This window comes from Corythoichthys intestinalis, chromosome 11, assembly GCF_030265065.1.
Source record: "Corythoichthys intestinalis isolate RoL2023-P3 chromosome 11, ASM3026506v1, whole genome shotgun sequence".
Lineage (NCBI taxonomy): Eukaryota > Metazoa > Chordata > Actinopteri > Syngnathiformes > Syngnathidae > Corythoichthys > Corythoichthys intestinalis.
The window spans coordinates 47,026,784-47,043,144 of record NC_080405.1 but is presented as its reverse complement, the minus strand read 5'-3'; the positions used below and the strand labels follow the sequence as shown (position 1 = coordinate 47,043,144).

At 38.1% G+C, this 16,361-nt stretch overlaps 1 protein-coding gene across 1 annotated transcript in view; it reads right to left on the bottom strand.

Moving 5' to 3' along the window:
• Positions 1–16,361, bottom strand: part of fstl5 (follistatin-like 5) — a 323,171-nt gene that overhangs the window by 225,812 nt on the left and 80,998 nt on the right. The gene's annotated exons all lie outside the window — the stretch shown is intronic.

Sequence of the window (16,361 nt, the reverse complement as noted above, 5' to 3'; positions counted from 1 at the left end):
AGATTAAAATGACAGCACAGTGTCATGTCCACTTGTTACTTGTGTTTTTTTGTTGTTTTGCCGCCCTCTGCTGGCGCTTGGGTGCGACGGATTTTATGGGTTTCAGCACCATTAGCATTGTGTAATTATTGACATCAACAATGGCGAGCTACTAGTTTATTTTTTGTTTGAAAATTTTACAAATTTTATTAAAACGAAAACATTAAGAGGGGTTTTAATATAAAATTTCTATAACTTGTACTAACATTTATCTTTTAAGAACTACAAGTTTTTCTATCCATGGATCGCTTTAACTGAATGTTAATGTTAATGCCATCTTGTTGATTTATTGTTATAATAAACAAATACAGTACTTATATACAGTATGTTGAATGTATACAGTGCCCTCCATAATTATTGGCACCCCTGAAAAAGATGTGTTTTTTAGCTTCTAATATATATATATTTTTTAATTCAAATAATATGAAACCTTAATGGAAAAAAAGAGAAAAATCCAACCTTCAATACAAGTGCATTCATTCAGTGGGGGGAAAAATCCCACAAAGAAAAAATTATTTGACATCAAATAATGTGTGTCACAATTATTAGCACCCCTGGTGTTAATACTTTGTACAACCCCCTTTTGCCAACAAAACAAGGTCTGGGGACTGAGATGGCCATGGGAGGAGCTTGATTTTATGTCTGGTTAACCATTTTTGTGTAGATTTGGCCATATGTTTAGGGTCATTGTCTTGCTGAAAGACCCAGTGACGACCCATCTTCAGCTTTCGGGCAGAGGGCAACAGATTTTGATTTAAAATGTCCTGGTATTTCAAAGCATTCATGATGCCATGCACCCTAACAAGGTTCCCAGGGCCTTTGGAAGCGAAACAGCCCCACAGCATCACTGACCCACCCCCATACTTCACAGTGGGTATGAGGTGCTTTTTAGCATGCGCATCTTTTGTGGCACGCCAGACCCACAAGTGTTTGTTGCCAAAAAGCTCAATCTTGGTCTCACACAAAAATACACACGGTCCCAGTGTGCTTTGGTCAGATGAGACCACCTCTTCAATCTCTGCAGCAATCATGATGTAGCTGAAGATATTGATTACACCACGTAATATGTTACAATATTACCAGTAAACTCATATTATTTTAAAAATTGAGTTTTATTTTTGTTTCATATTGCAGGCTATATAAAACGTAAGATTAGTCACCATTTTGTGAGGGCATACATTACTAATTGTAAGCTTGCCAATGGCCTCGGGTTGACAGGTATGGACTAGGGTGGTTCCGATCATGTTTATTTGCCCCAGTCCGATCCCGATCGTTTTACTTTGAGTATCTGCCGGTCCCGATATTTCCCGATCCGATTGCTTTTTTTTGCTCCCGATTCAATTCCAATCATTCCTGATAATTTTCCCCGATCATATACATTTTGCCAATGCATTAAGAAAAAGTTGAATAAAACTCGGACGAATATATACATTCAACATGCAGTACATAAGTACTGTATTTGTTTATTATGACAATAAATCCTCAAGATGGCATTTACATTATTAACATCCTTTCTGTGAGAGGGATCCACGGATAAAAAGACTTGTGACTTTTTATATTGTGACTAAATATTGCCATCTAGTGTATTTGTTGAGCTTTCAGTAAATGATACTGTAGCCATGCCTAAATGCATGATGGGAAGTGGAACCATGACGGTGCGTAGTGCTACCAATTTATATATCCTCATTGCGTTGGGAAATAACATAAGGTGTTAAGAAAAAGATCAATTGCTACCTTGCTTCCCCACATTGCTTCCCATGATATTTCTAATCGTAGGGAGAGGGATTGTAAGGCGTTAGCCAATTAAAAAAGGCTTCAAAGGCCGCCAAAATTCACTCTACTCATTTTACACTGCCTTTTATCTCTCTATATAGGTAAAACGGCGCCATTACAGATTGAGCGCGACAATGTGTGAGTGGGTCGTGCAGCGCATGCATTAATTGCATTAAATATTTTAACGTGATATACTTTTTAAAAAATTAATTACTGCTGTTATTGGGATAAATTTGATAACCCTACCTTAAGCCTAAACTAAAGACTCTGGATGAGTGTAACATATTATGTCTGTAACGTTAAATGCAATTAGAAAACGATTTAATTAAAAAATATATACACATTAAAAAAGGCATGGCCGATTCCGATACTTTGAAAATGACGTGATCGGACCCGATCGATCATCCCATCGATCGGCACATCTCTAGCATGGACTCTATGATTTCTAAATGGGAGAACTTGAAAAATAGCAGGGTGGTCAAAAACTTATTTTGTTTACTGTATATGCTGTTTTGGTCATCAACAGAAGGTCAGTGTGTTTCGATTTCATATCAGTGGGATGTAAACAAGCTTGACCTAAGTTGTTAATTTGGGCTATTTTGTTTATTCTAGGGCTGCAGCTATCGAATATTTTACTAGTCAATTAATCGATGGACTAGGAAGTCCGAATAATCGAGTAATCGGATAAGCAACATGAAAAATTAAAATACCCGCGCTGAGCCTAAAACGGAATAAAAAAATGAGGATCTATGTACAACAAAAGAACAATTGGCTAACTTACACAGAAAAAGCTTAAATGCTATAAAATGCAAAACATTTTTTTTTTTACAATGCTCTTAACAAATGATTCAGACACATATTCCCACAAAAAATGGTTAAATGTACCTATAAACTAAATCATGAATACATTAAAAAACATTAGCCCAAACAAAAACTCGGCTAATGTTGGTCTTAATAGGGAGCAGCTGGTTTCAGCCATGAGAAATGAGTTTATCATATTCATTGTTGCCACCCTAATCAATAAAACTACATGCAAACACTTTCAAAATAAACCAAATACAACTCCACTTTAATTAAACGAATACTCGAAGCAACAAAATTTAATTTGAATATTTTTTTTCTAATTGAATACTCGAGTTAATCGATTAATCGTTGCAGCACTAGTTTATTCGTCTTAAGTTGATGATGCAACAAACTTGAATCTGCTATAGCATCTATTACATGAATGGCCACTTACTGTATTTGAAGAAAAGTTACCTCAGTAAATAAATGGCTGTGTCATCCACTTCAAAAAGTCCCTCAGCGCAGATGGACACTTTCTTCATATGTTTTGAAAAAGCTTTGATTCGAGGTTAAATTGATTGATTTTTTTCAGATGATGCATCATACCACTCCTGTACAGTATGAGAGGAAATGGATGTTACATCAACTTGAATAACAAAAAACTTCTGAATAGACGAGGTGACCGATTTATTAGGTAAAACAGTCACATTTTTCTTACTCCAGAAAGGTTTTCTGCTCCTGTCTCAAAATAATTTTATACGTATGCTGTAGGCCATAAATGTGACGCATTCATTTGTTTTAACGGTTCATTGTTCTAATTAGACTAATTGCCTTTGTGCTCCCCCTCTCAAAAAAAAACTGTTTAAGGAGATTATCCTGCAAATGTGTGCAGTATTATACAAATATGCTTTGTTCCATAAAAGCCTTAGCAAATCATTAAACCAATTTAAAAGGCAGGTCGGGCAAACATGGGAGGAAAACACATTAACGGGGAGCATAATTGTTGCGGCAATATTTCTTATATGACTAATAAACCCTGAAGAACAGCAGTTTTGTGAATAATAGCAGTTGCCTTTTTAAAAATGTTGACTTTGACCCTTCTTATATACTGTTTATTTGGCTTTTTTTAATCACAACATTTGAAAATTTGTTGTTTTGCTAAAACTAAAAATCACCTCTTATTTAAGTGCAAAATGCATGAAACTTGTGAATCTGTGTTGCTTTTGTTCTAACATTTTTATTTGGAAAAATAGCTACCCTAGCTACACCATTCTTTGTTGGTATCGACTCAGGTAACAGTTAAAGTCGGGTAGCACTCGCCACTTGGCAACATTGGTAACTTTTTTTTTTCCAAAATAAGATACAGTGGTACCTCTACACATGAAGTTAATTTGCTCCATGACCTTGTTTGTAAGTCGAAATGGTCGTGTGTCGAGCATGATTTCCCCATAAGAATACATTACAATTCCATTATTCGATAATAATTTAATAATGTAATGAATCGGGTTGTAGTGTGGTGGATTTTTTTGCGTGGTGTACCTGAATGCATCGCGTGGCTGACGTGACAGAGTGAGAGAGGACTTTTTACTTTCACTTTTCATGTTCAGCTGCGGTGGACAGTCTGCATGTTGTGTTGCACAAGTTCTGAAATAAATGATTAAAAACCTGACGAAGCTGGCCATTTTTTTGGCGATGTTACCAAAATAATAATTGTCACCTTAACTTATAAAAACTGGAGAACAGAGGTCGGAGGAGGACTGTCGAGATCGTAGACATTTTACGGTCGTATTATTATTTTTCTATCATTTCCATCTTCATTTCAATGGTAAGCCTCAGCTTTTCCCTTTTTCACCACCTGCACTAACATTCTTGGAACCCATGTTGATTTCTCTCACAAGAAAATCCACCATGCGGCCGTCTGGCGGGAAAACAAACTGTGTCGCTGTCATGAATCGTCGTATTTCGGCGATAATATCACGTTAGAATCATGGTGTCTTTAATTATGCTGTCTCATGCTCTAACCTCGAGTTAGGGTTTAAGGGGGTTGATAATTTTTGTTTTTTAAATGCCCTCCTGTTCAAAATTTTTCTTCCCCCAGAAAATTGAGATTTTAAGCTTTCCAACGATGGATCACACATGCATATAGGGCATTTTTAAAATTTGGCTGAATTGGGGGTCTCAGTGTGGAACTTCAAGTCACCTGAGTGTTTTCTGCCACATATATGTATATACGTCTTTATAAATGAAAAATACAAAAAATGGAGACATAATACAAGTATACCCTCGGAAAAAAAGTATTTAATTTCCAATTAATTAATTTCAGGTCATGTTTTTGGTGTAAATACCCCCTAATATAGCGCGTGTGCTACTTCTATATGGATAAATACAGGTACCGTGTAAAATTTTGTGGTTGAGGCTTTTAGTTGGGTGCGCCTCATAGTCCAAAAATTATAATAAATATATGGAGAAAAAATAACAAATACATAAAAATAACATATCATTTCGAAATATTGAACGGAAATAAATGAATATTCAACCTTAAACAAAAATAAAAAAAATAATAATGTAAAAATCGAGCACTGGATTGAAGCAAGGAGGTTGCATACAAATAAGCAAAGTCTTATAAGTGGAAGTAACAGAGCAGATTTACGTACCTATAATTACATTTTATGTATTACGGCAAATTTATGAGCAAATTGAATGGAGACAGCTGACAGGCTCCTATTTCTTTTCTTTGTCATGCACGAGGACAAAAGAGACTTGGGCAACACACAAAAGCTCAACAAAACGGCAGACACTGCCAGCATTCTTGCTAATTGGGAGTCCCCACGCCGAGAGCTCGTCACGAAAGCTTGACTCATCAGTTTACAAGCAATATTTAGCCTGGCAGAGCAACCCGAGGCTGGCTTACTATCTGTCCATGCAGTCGTGCATCCATCTGTCAACGTTCCCAACAACTAACGCACACTGGCCAAGGTGTGATGTCACAGTCTGATAAAAGACAGCCTAAAATAGGCCGCTTCAATGTAAAATGGAGCATTTTTTTGTGTGTGTCTCAACTGGACACATGTACGGATTAGAGCTGTCCCGACTAGTCGACATTGTCAACGTCATCGATGACGTAAATACGTCGACGGGAAAAACATACCGTCGACGGGTAATGACGGGTTAAAAAAAAAAAATTACATGCGGATAAAGTTTTGAATGGCGGGCGCTCGCGATGCAAGCGGTGGGGAAAAAAAGGCGGACCAGAATGGCCAGAGCCTGGAATTATTTCAAGGAAAATATGGAGGGTGCCACTGTGTGTACTCTTGCTAAGCTGAGCTCGCATACTCGCACTTAGCACGTCGGCTATGAACGAACACTTGAAGCGCAGTCACCCAAGTGTAATTTTGGAACACAACAAGATACAACAAGCTAGCGCAGTATTTTTCAACACTAGTGTGCCATGAGAGATCGTCAGGTGTGCCGCAAGAAATCGGGCGGAGGTGCAGGAGTACAATATACGAGCTATCAATTTTAAATGGGAGGGGCTGGAAGTGATTGACTAATCGCTTACACCCCCTCCCAGTTGAAATGGATTGGACGTCTATAACCGTCATTAATTTCATTATCAATTTTGTTCTTTTACTAACTTCCACAACACATACCATGTTAACTAAACTGGCAGTGAATGATTTAAAGCAACACTAGGTCATTTTTCAACCTTTATAAAATATTTTCATTACAATAGTGATATGTCGACTGACAACTAGTTGAACGACACCTCTTTTATATCTTAAGAGGGTCTGTATCACTTTCAATGGCACTAATTAACTTTGAGGAAGGTGGCAGGCACCCTGCCACACTGATGGGGGAAAATATTACATTATGCCTTTGTGATGTATGATTGCTTCTGTGACCTAGATTGTAACAACTTCTATTGTTTTTTACCTTGAGTTTCATAGTTAGGAGGGAATCTCACGAGATAACTTGTTTTGCACCATAGTCCCATAGTTAGGAGGGAATCTCACGAGTTTACTTGTATTGATTGTTTCTTACACGCCTGGGTTCCATAGTTAGGGGGGAATCTCATGAGATAACTTGTTTTTCACTCGTAATATTTACCGTGGGAACACAGCATCTGCTACCAGACGGCACAGACTGGGAACCATGCAAACAAAACCCCCTTTTTCAAGGGGCTGAACCAAAAGTAGCTCTGTCATTGGACGAGGCCGCGCCGCCTGGGAGCGGGGGTTGGCCGTCTTGCCCCCGTGTGGTGCGTTTCTACAAAAACCGGGCATATCCGGGCGACCAGTGAAGTCCGCCAGCGAGTCACGTACGGATCGCCTGGCTTTGTTCCTTTGCCGCCTTACCGGAGTGTTGGCTCCCTCTCATTTGTCACGGTAAGCGATTTTCATTGCTAAGGGACATTTGGTTGTGCTGTAACGGTAGCGAGGGGATTCTGGGATTGACAAACTCAATCTAGCGTCATCGTTACCATTGTTATGCTTGTTTTTGATACTTGTTGCTTGCTCTTGTGGGATTGTAATCAATAAATTTCTTTTATTCTGCATTTTCTAATCAATAAACATTGTCTGTTTTGCAAAAGTGTGCCTGTTACTGATTCACCGCGAACCTGGAAATTTCGGAAAATACACACAACGTGCTGACTGCTTTATGGCATACGTCACTTGCCCCTTCTCCCATTCATTATAAAGGCAAAAGTCGATGCGAACGCTTTTGCACGAAATCTGCAAAGATGGCAGAGCAACAAGAGAGTCTGAGTAGGAAAAAAAAGGATACTCAAGAATAAACATTGGCCTGGCTTTCACTCGCAGGCGTGACGCCCCAAGACTGAACTCATCAATGTTGCCGAGTTCGGGTAGGAAGGGAGTTAGCCATATAAAGCCACATGCTCGCTAACCGTCATATCCTATTGTTTAGCCACAACTGGATTCATTACCTCATTATTATTCATCTTTCACACAGTGGCTGGAAACAGAAATGTTGTTTAATTCATCTGCAGGCGATCGGTAGATGAGGATTCATGGGAAACACTTTTGTCCACCTACATCGCTAAAATTGACCAAAACTGAAAAGTTACAAAGTGTTGCTTTAAGATAATGATAAGTAATTTGTATGGATGTCCACTGTCCCGACCACTGACCTCGAAAGGGTTCAAATCACTGCCCAATTCACCCTTTATCATATTTTGACAAAGTACATCAGAAACACATGAAAAGCGTCATAAAATGCATTGTATAAGATCAAGTGAAATTGCCCACAACACACTTTGGAAAGATGTAATCAATACCTTTTCAGCAGCGCACTCAAAAGCTACCGTGTTGCTGCGTTGAGTTCAAGTAGCAATTGTGAATGAAAAAGAAGTGCAATTACGCGTGACAAAGCCGCGGCGGCGTAATTGGAGATTGCACAAAGAGAATCTGGAAATGTTTGCTGCCATGATCGTGGCGCGGGAGCCAATCAATGTGACTAATACGTTCGAAGACGCGTCCTAATAGCGTCTAATCGTGGCCTCCGAGGACACGTTCTCTGATAACAACTCGTTTGTTTGTCTCGTCAACTTGTTGGAGGTCGTCAGCCTCCATCCTTGCAATAATAGTTTCGTTTGGAGGTCAGCAGATGTTTTCAAAAGAAGATGTTCAGTTGTTGAAGGCAACATATGGTATCGTTGATATTTTTTTTCCTGTGATATATATTTTGTCACCTTTTTATCATTTTATATAAATTTCTCTCTACCATTTACTACTACTTCTGACTACTTTGAGTGTAGTTTTTTTGTATTGTGTTTGAATGGTATGTCCTTTGGTATATTTTGTCATTGAGAGTACACTGAACTATTTCTATACTTTTGTCAGTTATTTTTCTTTTTTCATCTATTTTTTTTAATGCTTTTGTAGGTTTTTTTTGTCTACTTTTCTGTGTAGTGTTTTTTTGTTGTGTAGATTTTGTGTCATATTTTTCTGTCTTAATATGACATACTGTAATTTTGTTGATTTATTTATTTCCATATACTGTACCTTATTTACATCAACAATTTAACGATGGAATATTTTTTCATTCACCCCTCCCAGTCAAAAATTGGACATCCAGCACCGCCAATGGCAGGCAATGAGTTAAAATAGACTCTATTCTAGTCGAATATTTTGGCCTAGTCCAGCGGTCAGCAACCTGCGGCTCTTAAGCCACATGTGGCTCTTTAGCGCATCTTTAGGGCATCTTTAGCGCTGCCCTAGTGGCTCCATGGAGTTTTGTCAAAAATGTTTGAAAATGGAAAAAGATGAGGGGCGGGGGGAATATATTTTTGTATTAATGTGGCTTTTGTAGGAGGTCAAACATGACACAAACATTCTTCTAATGTGTTAATATTGTATTGAAGTTAAACTTGAGGCGGCATGGTACAACGGAGTAGTCATGTGGTGCAAAATTCTCTATAGAATGCACTGCAGGGAAAATGAACATTTATTCATGAAGACTCATTATGTATGTGTAGCCAACTTAGTCATTTTGATAGTAGGCTTACAGTACATACAGCATGTATTGCATATATACAGTGTATCACAAAAGTGAGTACACCCCTCGCATTTCTGCAGATATTTAAGTATATCTTTTCATGGGACAACACTGAGAAAATGACACTTTGAAACAAAGATACACAGTGTGCAGCTTATATATTAGTTAATTTATTTTCCCCTCAAAATAACTCAAAATATAGCGATTAATATCTAAAACCCTGGCAACAAAGTGAGTACGTAAATATTTACATCCCGAAATGTCCAAATTGAGTACTGCTTGTCATTCTCCCTCCAAAATGTCATGTGACTCGTTCAGGGTCCCCCCAGGATTGATAAATCTAAATTCAAGACTTTTAAGACCTTTTTTAATGCCATTTCAACTGAAAATTAATACTTTTCTTTTTAGATAATAGTGAATCATATTAAAAAAATAAAGCACTGAACTTCAAATTTAACCTCAATTACTAAGTGTGTTTGACAAAAGAATGCACATTTACTGAAGATACAATTGAAACACATTTAAATAAAAGGTCTTTCAGATTTTTTCCCCCCAGGATAAAATGGATTTTACACTATTTTTGTAAAGCAACTTCAGAAATTACATTTGCAATACAACAGGTTTCCCTTTTAAGAGGACCTAGTCAAGGTGGTAGGTTGGTGATTGTCAAGTTGGTCACCTTAGCTGGTGATTGTCAAGCTGGTCACCTTAACTGTAGATTGTCAAGTTGGTCACCTTAACTGTAAAGTGCTTGGGAAAATCTTGCAATTGGCAGTGAAAGTTTAAAAAACAGCCACTAAATAGCAGTAGTTTACCATTAATTACCACAAAATAAAAAAGCTACACACATTTTTTTCTAATCACATTACAAGTATACAAAACACATGTTAATCCTTTGTTAGCTATTGAAGACATTTCTTTTAATCAGACCGAGAAAATCCATACTCTTATTCAATCAAGAAAAACATTTAAATATACCAGGAGGTGTTTTACTATCACCTACATTATAATTTGCCTATCACCATGCCATGTTATTCAGATCAACGTTACCCCGCACTCGTTCCAATAATAGTGTCAACCGTGTTGTGTATCTGAGGGGGATGGTGGATCTACGACTCCGGTTTATCCATGCTATGGCTAGTGCACCTGCCAATACCCCATTGAACATGGCTAACTCTTGAGCTAAAACTACTAAATTCACATTCATTCGAAAGGCAAACCGGGCAGAAATACTTTATTGCATCTAACACATTTTAATTGGAGTAATTGGCAACTTACTTTGAAATGTTAAGCAGGTCCACTGCCCTCGCATGACCCATAAACTGCGACCCAAAGTATCTGGATGCGACTTGGTCGCCGATCCAATACCTGACATGCTGTTCCAACTGTTTGGACTTGGTTGTCTTGTTGAGGCTTTCGTCGAACATAATAAGGCATCTGAGCAGTTCTTTACGTTAGCACACAGTACTGTGCGATTGCCTGCTGTTGTGATGTTGATGCTAATGATGCTAACAGCGCGCACGCACGAGGTGCATTATGATTTGTAGTGCAGTGCATCGTAAAAATTCTACGCGTCATCTTCATTATGGATTTAAAAAAAAAAAAAAAAAAAACTTTGTCACGGATATAATTTACGTTGCACTGAGATGTTCTTCAAAATTAAAACCACAGTGAAAAAATGACAGACTTACGGCAGCTAATTTAATACTTTAAATACCTTTAATATTGGAAAACTAAATTCAATGCTTTTTTAATACTTTTAATAACCCGCGGGTACCCTGTCGTTACAGGAGTGCTGTCAGCATTGCTGCAGAGATTGAGGAGGTGGGTGGTCAGTCTGTTAGTGCGCAGACAATACGCCACACTCTACATCAAATTGGTGTGCATGGCTGTCACCCCAGGAGGAAGCCTCTTCTGAAGACGGTACACAAGAAAGCCCGCAAACAGTTGGCTGAAGACTTGTCAACAAAGCACATGGATTCCTGGAACCATGTACTATGGTCTGATGAGACGAGTGGGCTTTCTTGTTCTTTTTTGTGTCTAAATTATTCAATCCCAAAAAAAGTTTAAATATTTTCAAATAAAGAAAAAACATCATTTGAAAAATAAAATCGCCCTCCCCTATTTTTTTTTTTTTTTTATTATATGCAAAGCAAATGACCGTCTAAGGTGCTAGTCACATGATCTGTTCGAAAAATAATTTTGACCCATTATAAAGATTTTTTTTTGTGTTCATTTTATTCATTTTTGTTGCAGTTTTACTGCTTTACAACTTTTATATATATAGGAAAGTCAATTTTCATGCAATGACATTTTTGAACCACCGGGGGGCCTGGTCCCTCGCCCCCCCTAAAATCCGCTTATGGTCACAAGTAAGGACTTGTTGTTCCAAAATCTTGGAATAAAGTGTTTTCATGCCCGCCGATCGGATTATCAATCAGCATAAACCACCCCTCCCATTCGGAATAGTCTTGATCAGAATGGGCTGGATTGGGTTAGAACATTCCAAATGAGATGTGTATATGAAGCATTTTAATCCCGACCTGGCTTTTAATCCAAATAAAACTGTCCATGTAAATTTACCTCGTAACATTCTTTGAGTAAGGCCTTTTATCCAGTCATACAAAGCCTCCGTTCAGATCTTTGCTTGTTGTTTAGAAGTGGTTTTGTTGTCAGCTTGAACTCCACTGCCTCACTTTGCTTTGAAATTCTGGCACAGAGGTGGATGCCACTCATAAAAGAGAGGCATTAAGACTCAATTGACCTCACTTTTGTAATCATCAGAAGCGTGTGAGGTGATGCCTGAATAATTTATGACTTTCCCGTCAACGCCGGGGCGGCAAACGAGTTGCTGAAAACAGGCCAGAGTGAGACCTCCCCTCTGGGCGTGTTATGCTAATGCAGCATCCGCAATTACCGCTGCGACCTTGGCGAGGTCCGGTCAAGGAAGGAGATTCTCGCTGTCGTTTGAAGACATTTCTGCACTTTTTTTTTTAAAACTCTTTTTCATGCAGCTTTACGCCTGTGTAGTTCCTTGTCTGATAAAAAATAAAAAACAAGAACGCTGTGATGGTACCTTTTTTTTTTTTTTTAATGTTTCTTTGCTATTAACATGTCCCTTGCGTGTTTTCAAAGGCTGTTTAGTTTGACTTGATTTTCATTTTTTTATTAGTCACAGGATGCGCTGGCAGTTCTTCAAAGGTTGAGTAGTTTTACTGCATTCCATTTGTATTTAGTGATATTATACAGTGGTTAACTACTTAATACTTGCCTGTACGTTTAATAAAGGTTTTACGAGCTTGGGATGAATGGATTTACATGATTTCCAATGGGAGGCCCTATCGGCTAATTAAAGACACGCATACATAATGTGTATGTGCTTCTATGATATTCCATTAATTAAAGAAAAAACGGCATCAAGGAAGAGGAGAGTAAGCAATCAAATAATATTACTTCACTCATTCACTGCCATTGATGATGACAAAAGTCCAACCCGTTTGGACTGGGAGGGCAGGAAATGAGTTAATTTACATTAAACATTGATCTACATCAGTTGTTCTTATCTTGCGAAAGGTACAGAAACCCATGAGTTTTACACGTGTATTAACCGAAACCTTTGGAATTAGATTTTTTTTTTTTTTTTTCCTAATTCAACATCGATATATCTGAGCAAGCAAGCTAAAACCCATGTGAATTTCCATTAAAATTTCTTCTCATTTAGCCAGAATGTTTTTAAACAGGCCAAAATGTGTGTATGTTTTTATCTTTATGCTTGCAGCATAATCAGACCACTAAACCAAGACTGGCCCAATGCACATATTTTAGAATTTTTCATTCAAATACTTAGGAATGACTGTTTTTAACTGGTATATTTTTGCTCTGCACTTTAGCACTGACATGACCTCATGCTGCCGTGGAATCTTTGTTGTACATATGTCCAAAGCTGTGTCAGTGTTTACATTGGGTACTGAAAGGTATTTATTTTATGAGTTTTGCACTTTACCAACTTAGCTGCATGAGCTGTATGGATGCTCCAAACAAAGTTTCGTTGTGCTTTTTGTAACAATGACAATAAATATTCTGAATCTGAGGAATATATCTTATCTTGTTCAACATTAAACCTGCTTGGCTGCATTAACCTTGACCGTGCAGTTTCTGCCATGTTTACATCTCAAATAATATCAAAATGATCATCAAATTTGTACACAGTCATTATGTTTAAAAAAAAAAAAAAAAAAAAAAAACAGGAACATTCTCACAGATTCAATAAACAGTGTCGATTTACAACAAATAATTTTGCCTTTTGATTTGCTTTTTACATTGGAAAATGAAATCAAACTAGATTCATTTTAAACTGTTTCTATTTTTCTATTAATTTTATCACATCCTTGCCTCACATACTGTTTTCATGGCATAAAATGTGACGCAATGTTTTTTTTTTTTTTTTTTTTTTTTTTTTTTTATGTACACGCCAGAGGTTGCGCTAGACTTTTTCATTGTCTGTCATTTTGACTGACAGTGTCATAAAAATCCGGTCATAATCTATTTTTACCCGTCACTTACATTTTTAAAATGATAATAATGACATATTCAATAGTATTTCGTTTTCATTCATTTTTAATTAATATTCTGTCCGAAAAAGCTTAACAAGAGGCAAACAGACAGCGGAGTGCACCAATCAGCGACGGGTAGACGTGCCATTAGCAAAGCAACGAGGGCAGGACGAGGGACTTGCGCGCGGAAGTAAACATACGAGGAGAACGGAGTTTATTCAACATGACTAGCGCGAGACAGACTGTTGTCAATGACTCGTGTCGATGTGTTTTAGCTCATTTAAAACTGAATTTACCGCGGATTGGAACATATTCTCGGCTCTCCCGTCCGCCATCCGTGTTGTTGTAGAGACGACTTTCGGCGCGCAAGAGTGACGTTGCTCGTGAAGAACACGTCACGCAAATAAACAAATCTGATTTGTCGATTGACTTAGTACCTACTCGAGAGGCTGGGTCCCAGACTTTTCTCTCAGTGTTTGAAAAATACAGGGAGAACAGTCTGGCCGTGCCAGGCAAACACTCAGTTGCCTTGACATTTTTCCGAGTAAGGCTAACGACATCATGCATCAAGAAAGACAATAGCTAATTAATATGCTCACTCGCCACCCTGTGGTCTGGGGTGTGAATTGCGACCTGTCAAAATGACAGATGGACTTCAGTTTTTTCCGTCACCGTTTTAAAAAACCGGTCAACGACGGAAAATATTCGGTTAACGCGACCCCTGGTACACGCAGTGCACATTACCTATAGATCTGTTGTATTTCCTCTTGCCAAGAGAGAGTCAACCTTCCACTTAGCAAACCAGTTTCTCTAGTTGAAAGAATTGGAATAAAGCCTGTAAATTGGGGGCTAACTACCGTGATTTCCCGAATATAAGGTGCACCCGTGTATAACGCGCACCCCAACTTTACCTGTAAAATCTAGGGAAAATTCTTGTACCCGGGTATAAAGCGCACCCTAATTTTAGCACCAATAAATATGAGTCTCGTGTCTCGAACTTTTATAAAGTACGCGGTTGCAGGATTTTTTAATCCTTTTGTCAAATATTAAAAAAAAAAAAAAAGAATATTAATTTTCTGTGTTAAAATTGCTCACAGTATACGTTAATAATTTTCACAAAGTAAGGAGTTGTAGCGAATTTTAACAGAATTCACCAGCAGAACTAATGTTGGCAAGTTATGTATGTTTAGTTAAGGGAACAGCAGGAAGTAAACAAATGTCCCGCGATTTGCGTGCAAGACGTACATTGTTACTTTGTGAGTTTCAGTGTAAATAAAACAACGCGGCTTGGCTCAGTGGTTCGACACTCTTCCTCGTCCTACACTCCTGTCCTAGCTCGCCACATGGTCAACATTTATACGAAACGCATCGCCGTATACGTTCTCTTCATGACAACATCGCCGCGTGCCGGCATGTTGCAACGCAAAGTTTAGAAAAATGTACCGGTAAATAATAATCGAATAGTACAAATTTTTAAAAAATTTTATTAGATGTGAAAAATATCATGAAAACAATTATTTATCACATGAAACTTGATTATTATATCATTGTCGTTCGGATTAGGTAATATTGTGCTGGTCCATGTTTACAATGGAACATGAATCATGATGAATTTCTTCTGTCTCCGTCCCTGTACCCGTGAATAACGCGCACCCATGATTTTACGAGTACATTTTGGGGAAAAAAGTGCGCGTTATATTCGGGAAATTACGGTAGTCCAAAACCTGGTCTAAAACACCACTTTGCCTAGATTTAGTCATTTTCCAAAAATAGTGCGTGTCTTAACCTTTACCGAACCCCTTAGACCGACTCACTGAACCCCTGGGGTTCGATCCAACCTAGTTTAAGAACCACTGATCTACATACCACTTACTTACTTATTTTTATCTACATGTTTTTGCTATGACAATCTGTTTGTCAGAGACTTCAATCACAGGCGCTCGCCAATTCAATGTAACCGGTAAACACGTTTGATGCACTTAATCACATAAATGCACACAAAGTCTCAAAGGACCAGCACAGAAGCAAGTTTCAGAGTGGTAATTTAGTCAATCGTGGCAACAAAAATGAAGGAAGTAATAACACGTGACTCAGTAAGCCTAACATTTAAGCTATGTCTTGACTGAATATATACAGAACAAAACGACTCAAGATCATAATGGTTCTTTGTTACAAATGTACATAATCAATCAATGGCGGTTCCTGACACGGGGCGGTCGCCCGGGGCGGTAAATTGCTAGAGGTGCGTGTGTCTCGCGAGTGATTGTCTATTATTATAATTGGCGCTCCTAGCGTTGCAATGACACCCACTGCAGACCGCAGTTACTGTCTGCACGCAACCCCAACAGGAGACGGAGGTGGGGACCGGGATTGGATCAGTTAACAGTGTCACTCTCCCAGGGTTGACTTTTATTCTTAATGTGCAAATGATCTTTAATTTATTTGTTTTTGTGTTTTTTTAACTTGAAGATTTCACCTATTTGTATAATGTATCTATTTTTTCTGTTAAGGACTCTTCAAGTCGTTTAATCATTTAGACATTTATTTAATTGACTTCAATTTAGGGCAGCACTTTTATTTTGGAAACTGCTCGTGCTTTTATTTCCAGTTCTGCTTTTTCCGGTTCATGCCTCTGCTCCTTCAATGATGATGTGAGTATGCCTTGTAAAGTTCATTAAAGGTGCTGCACATCGATCG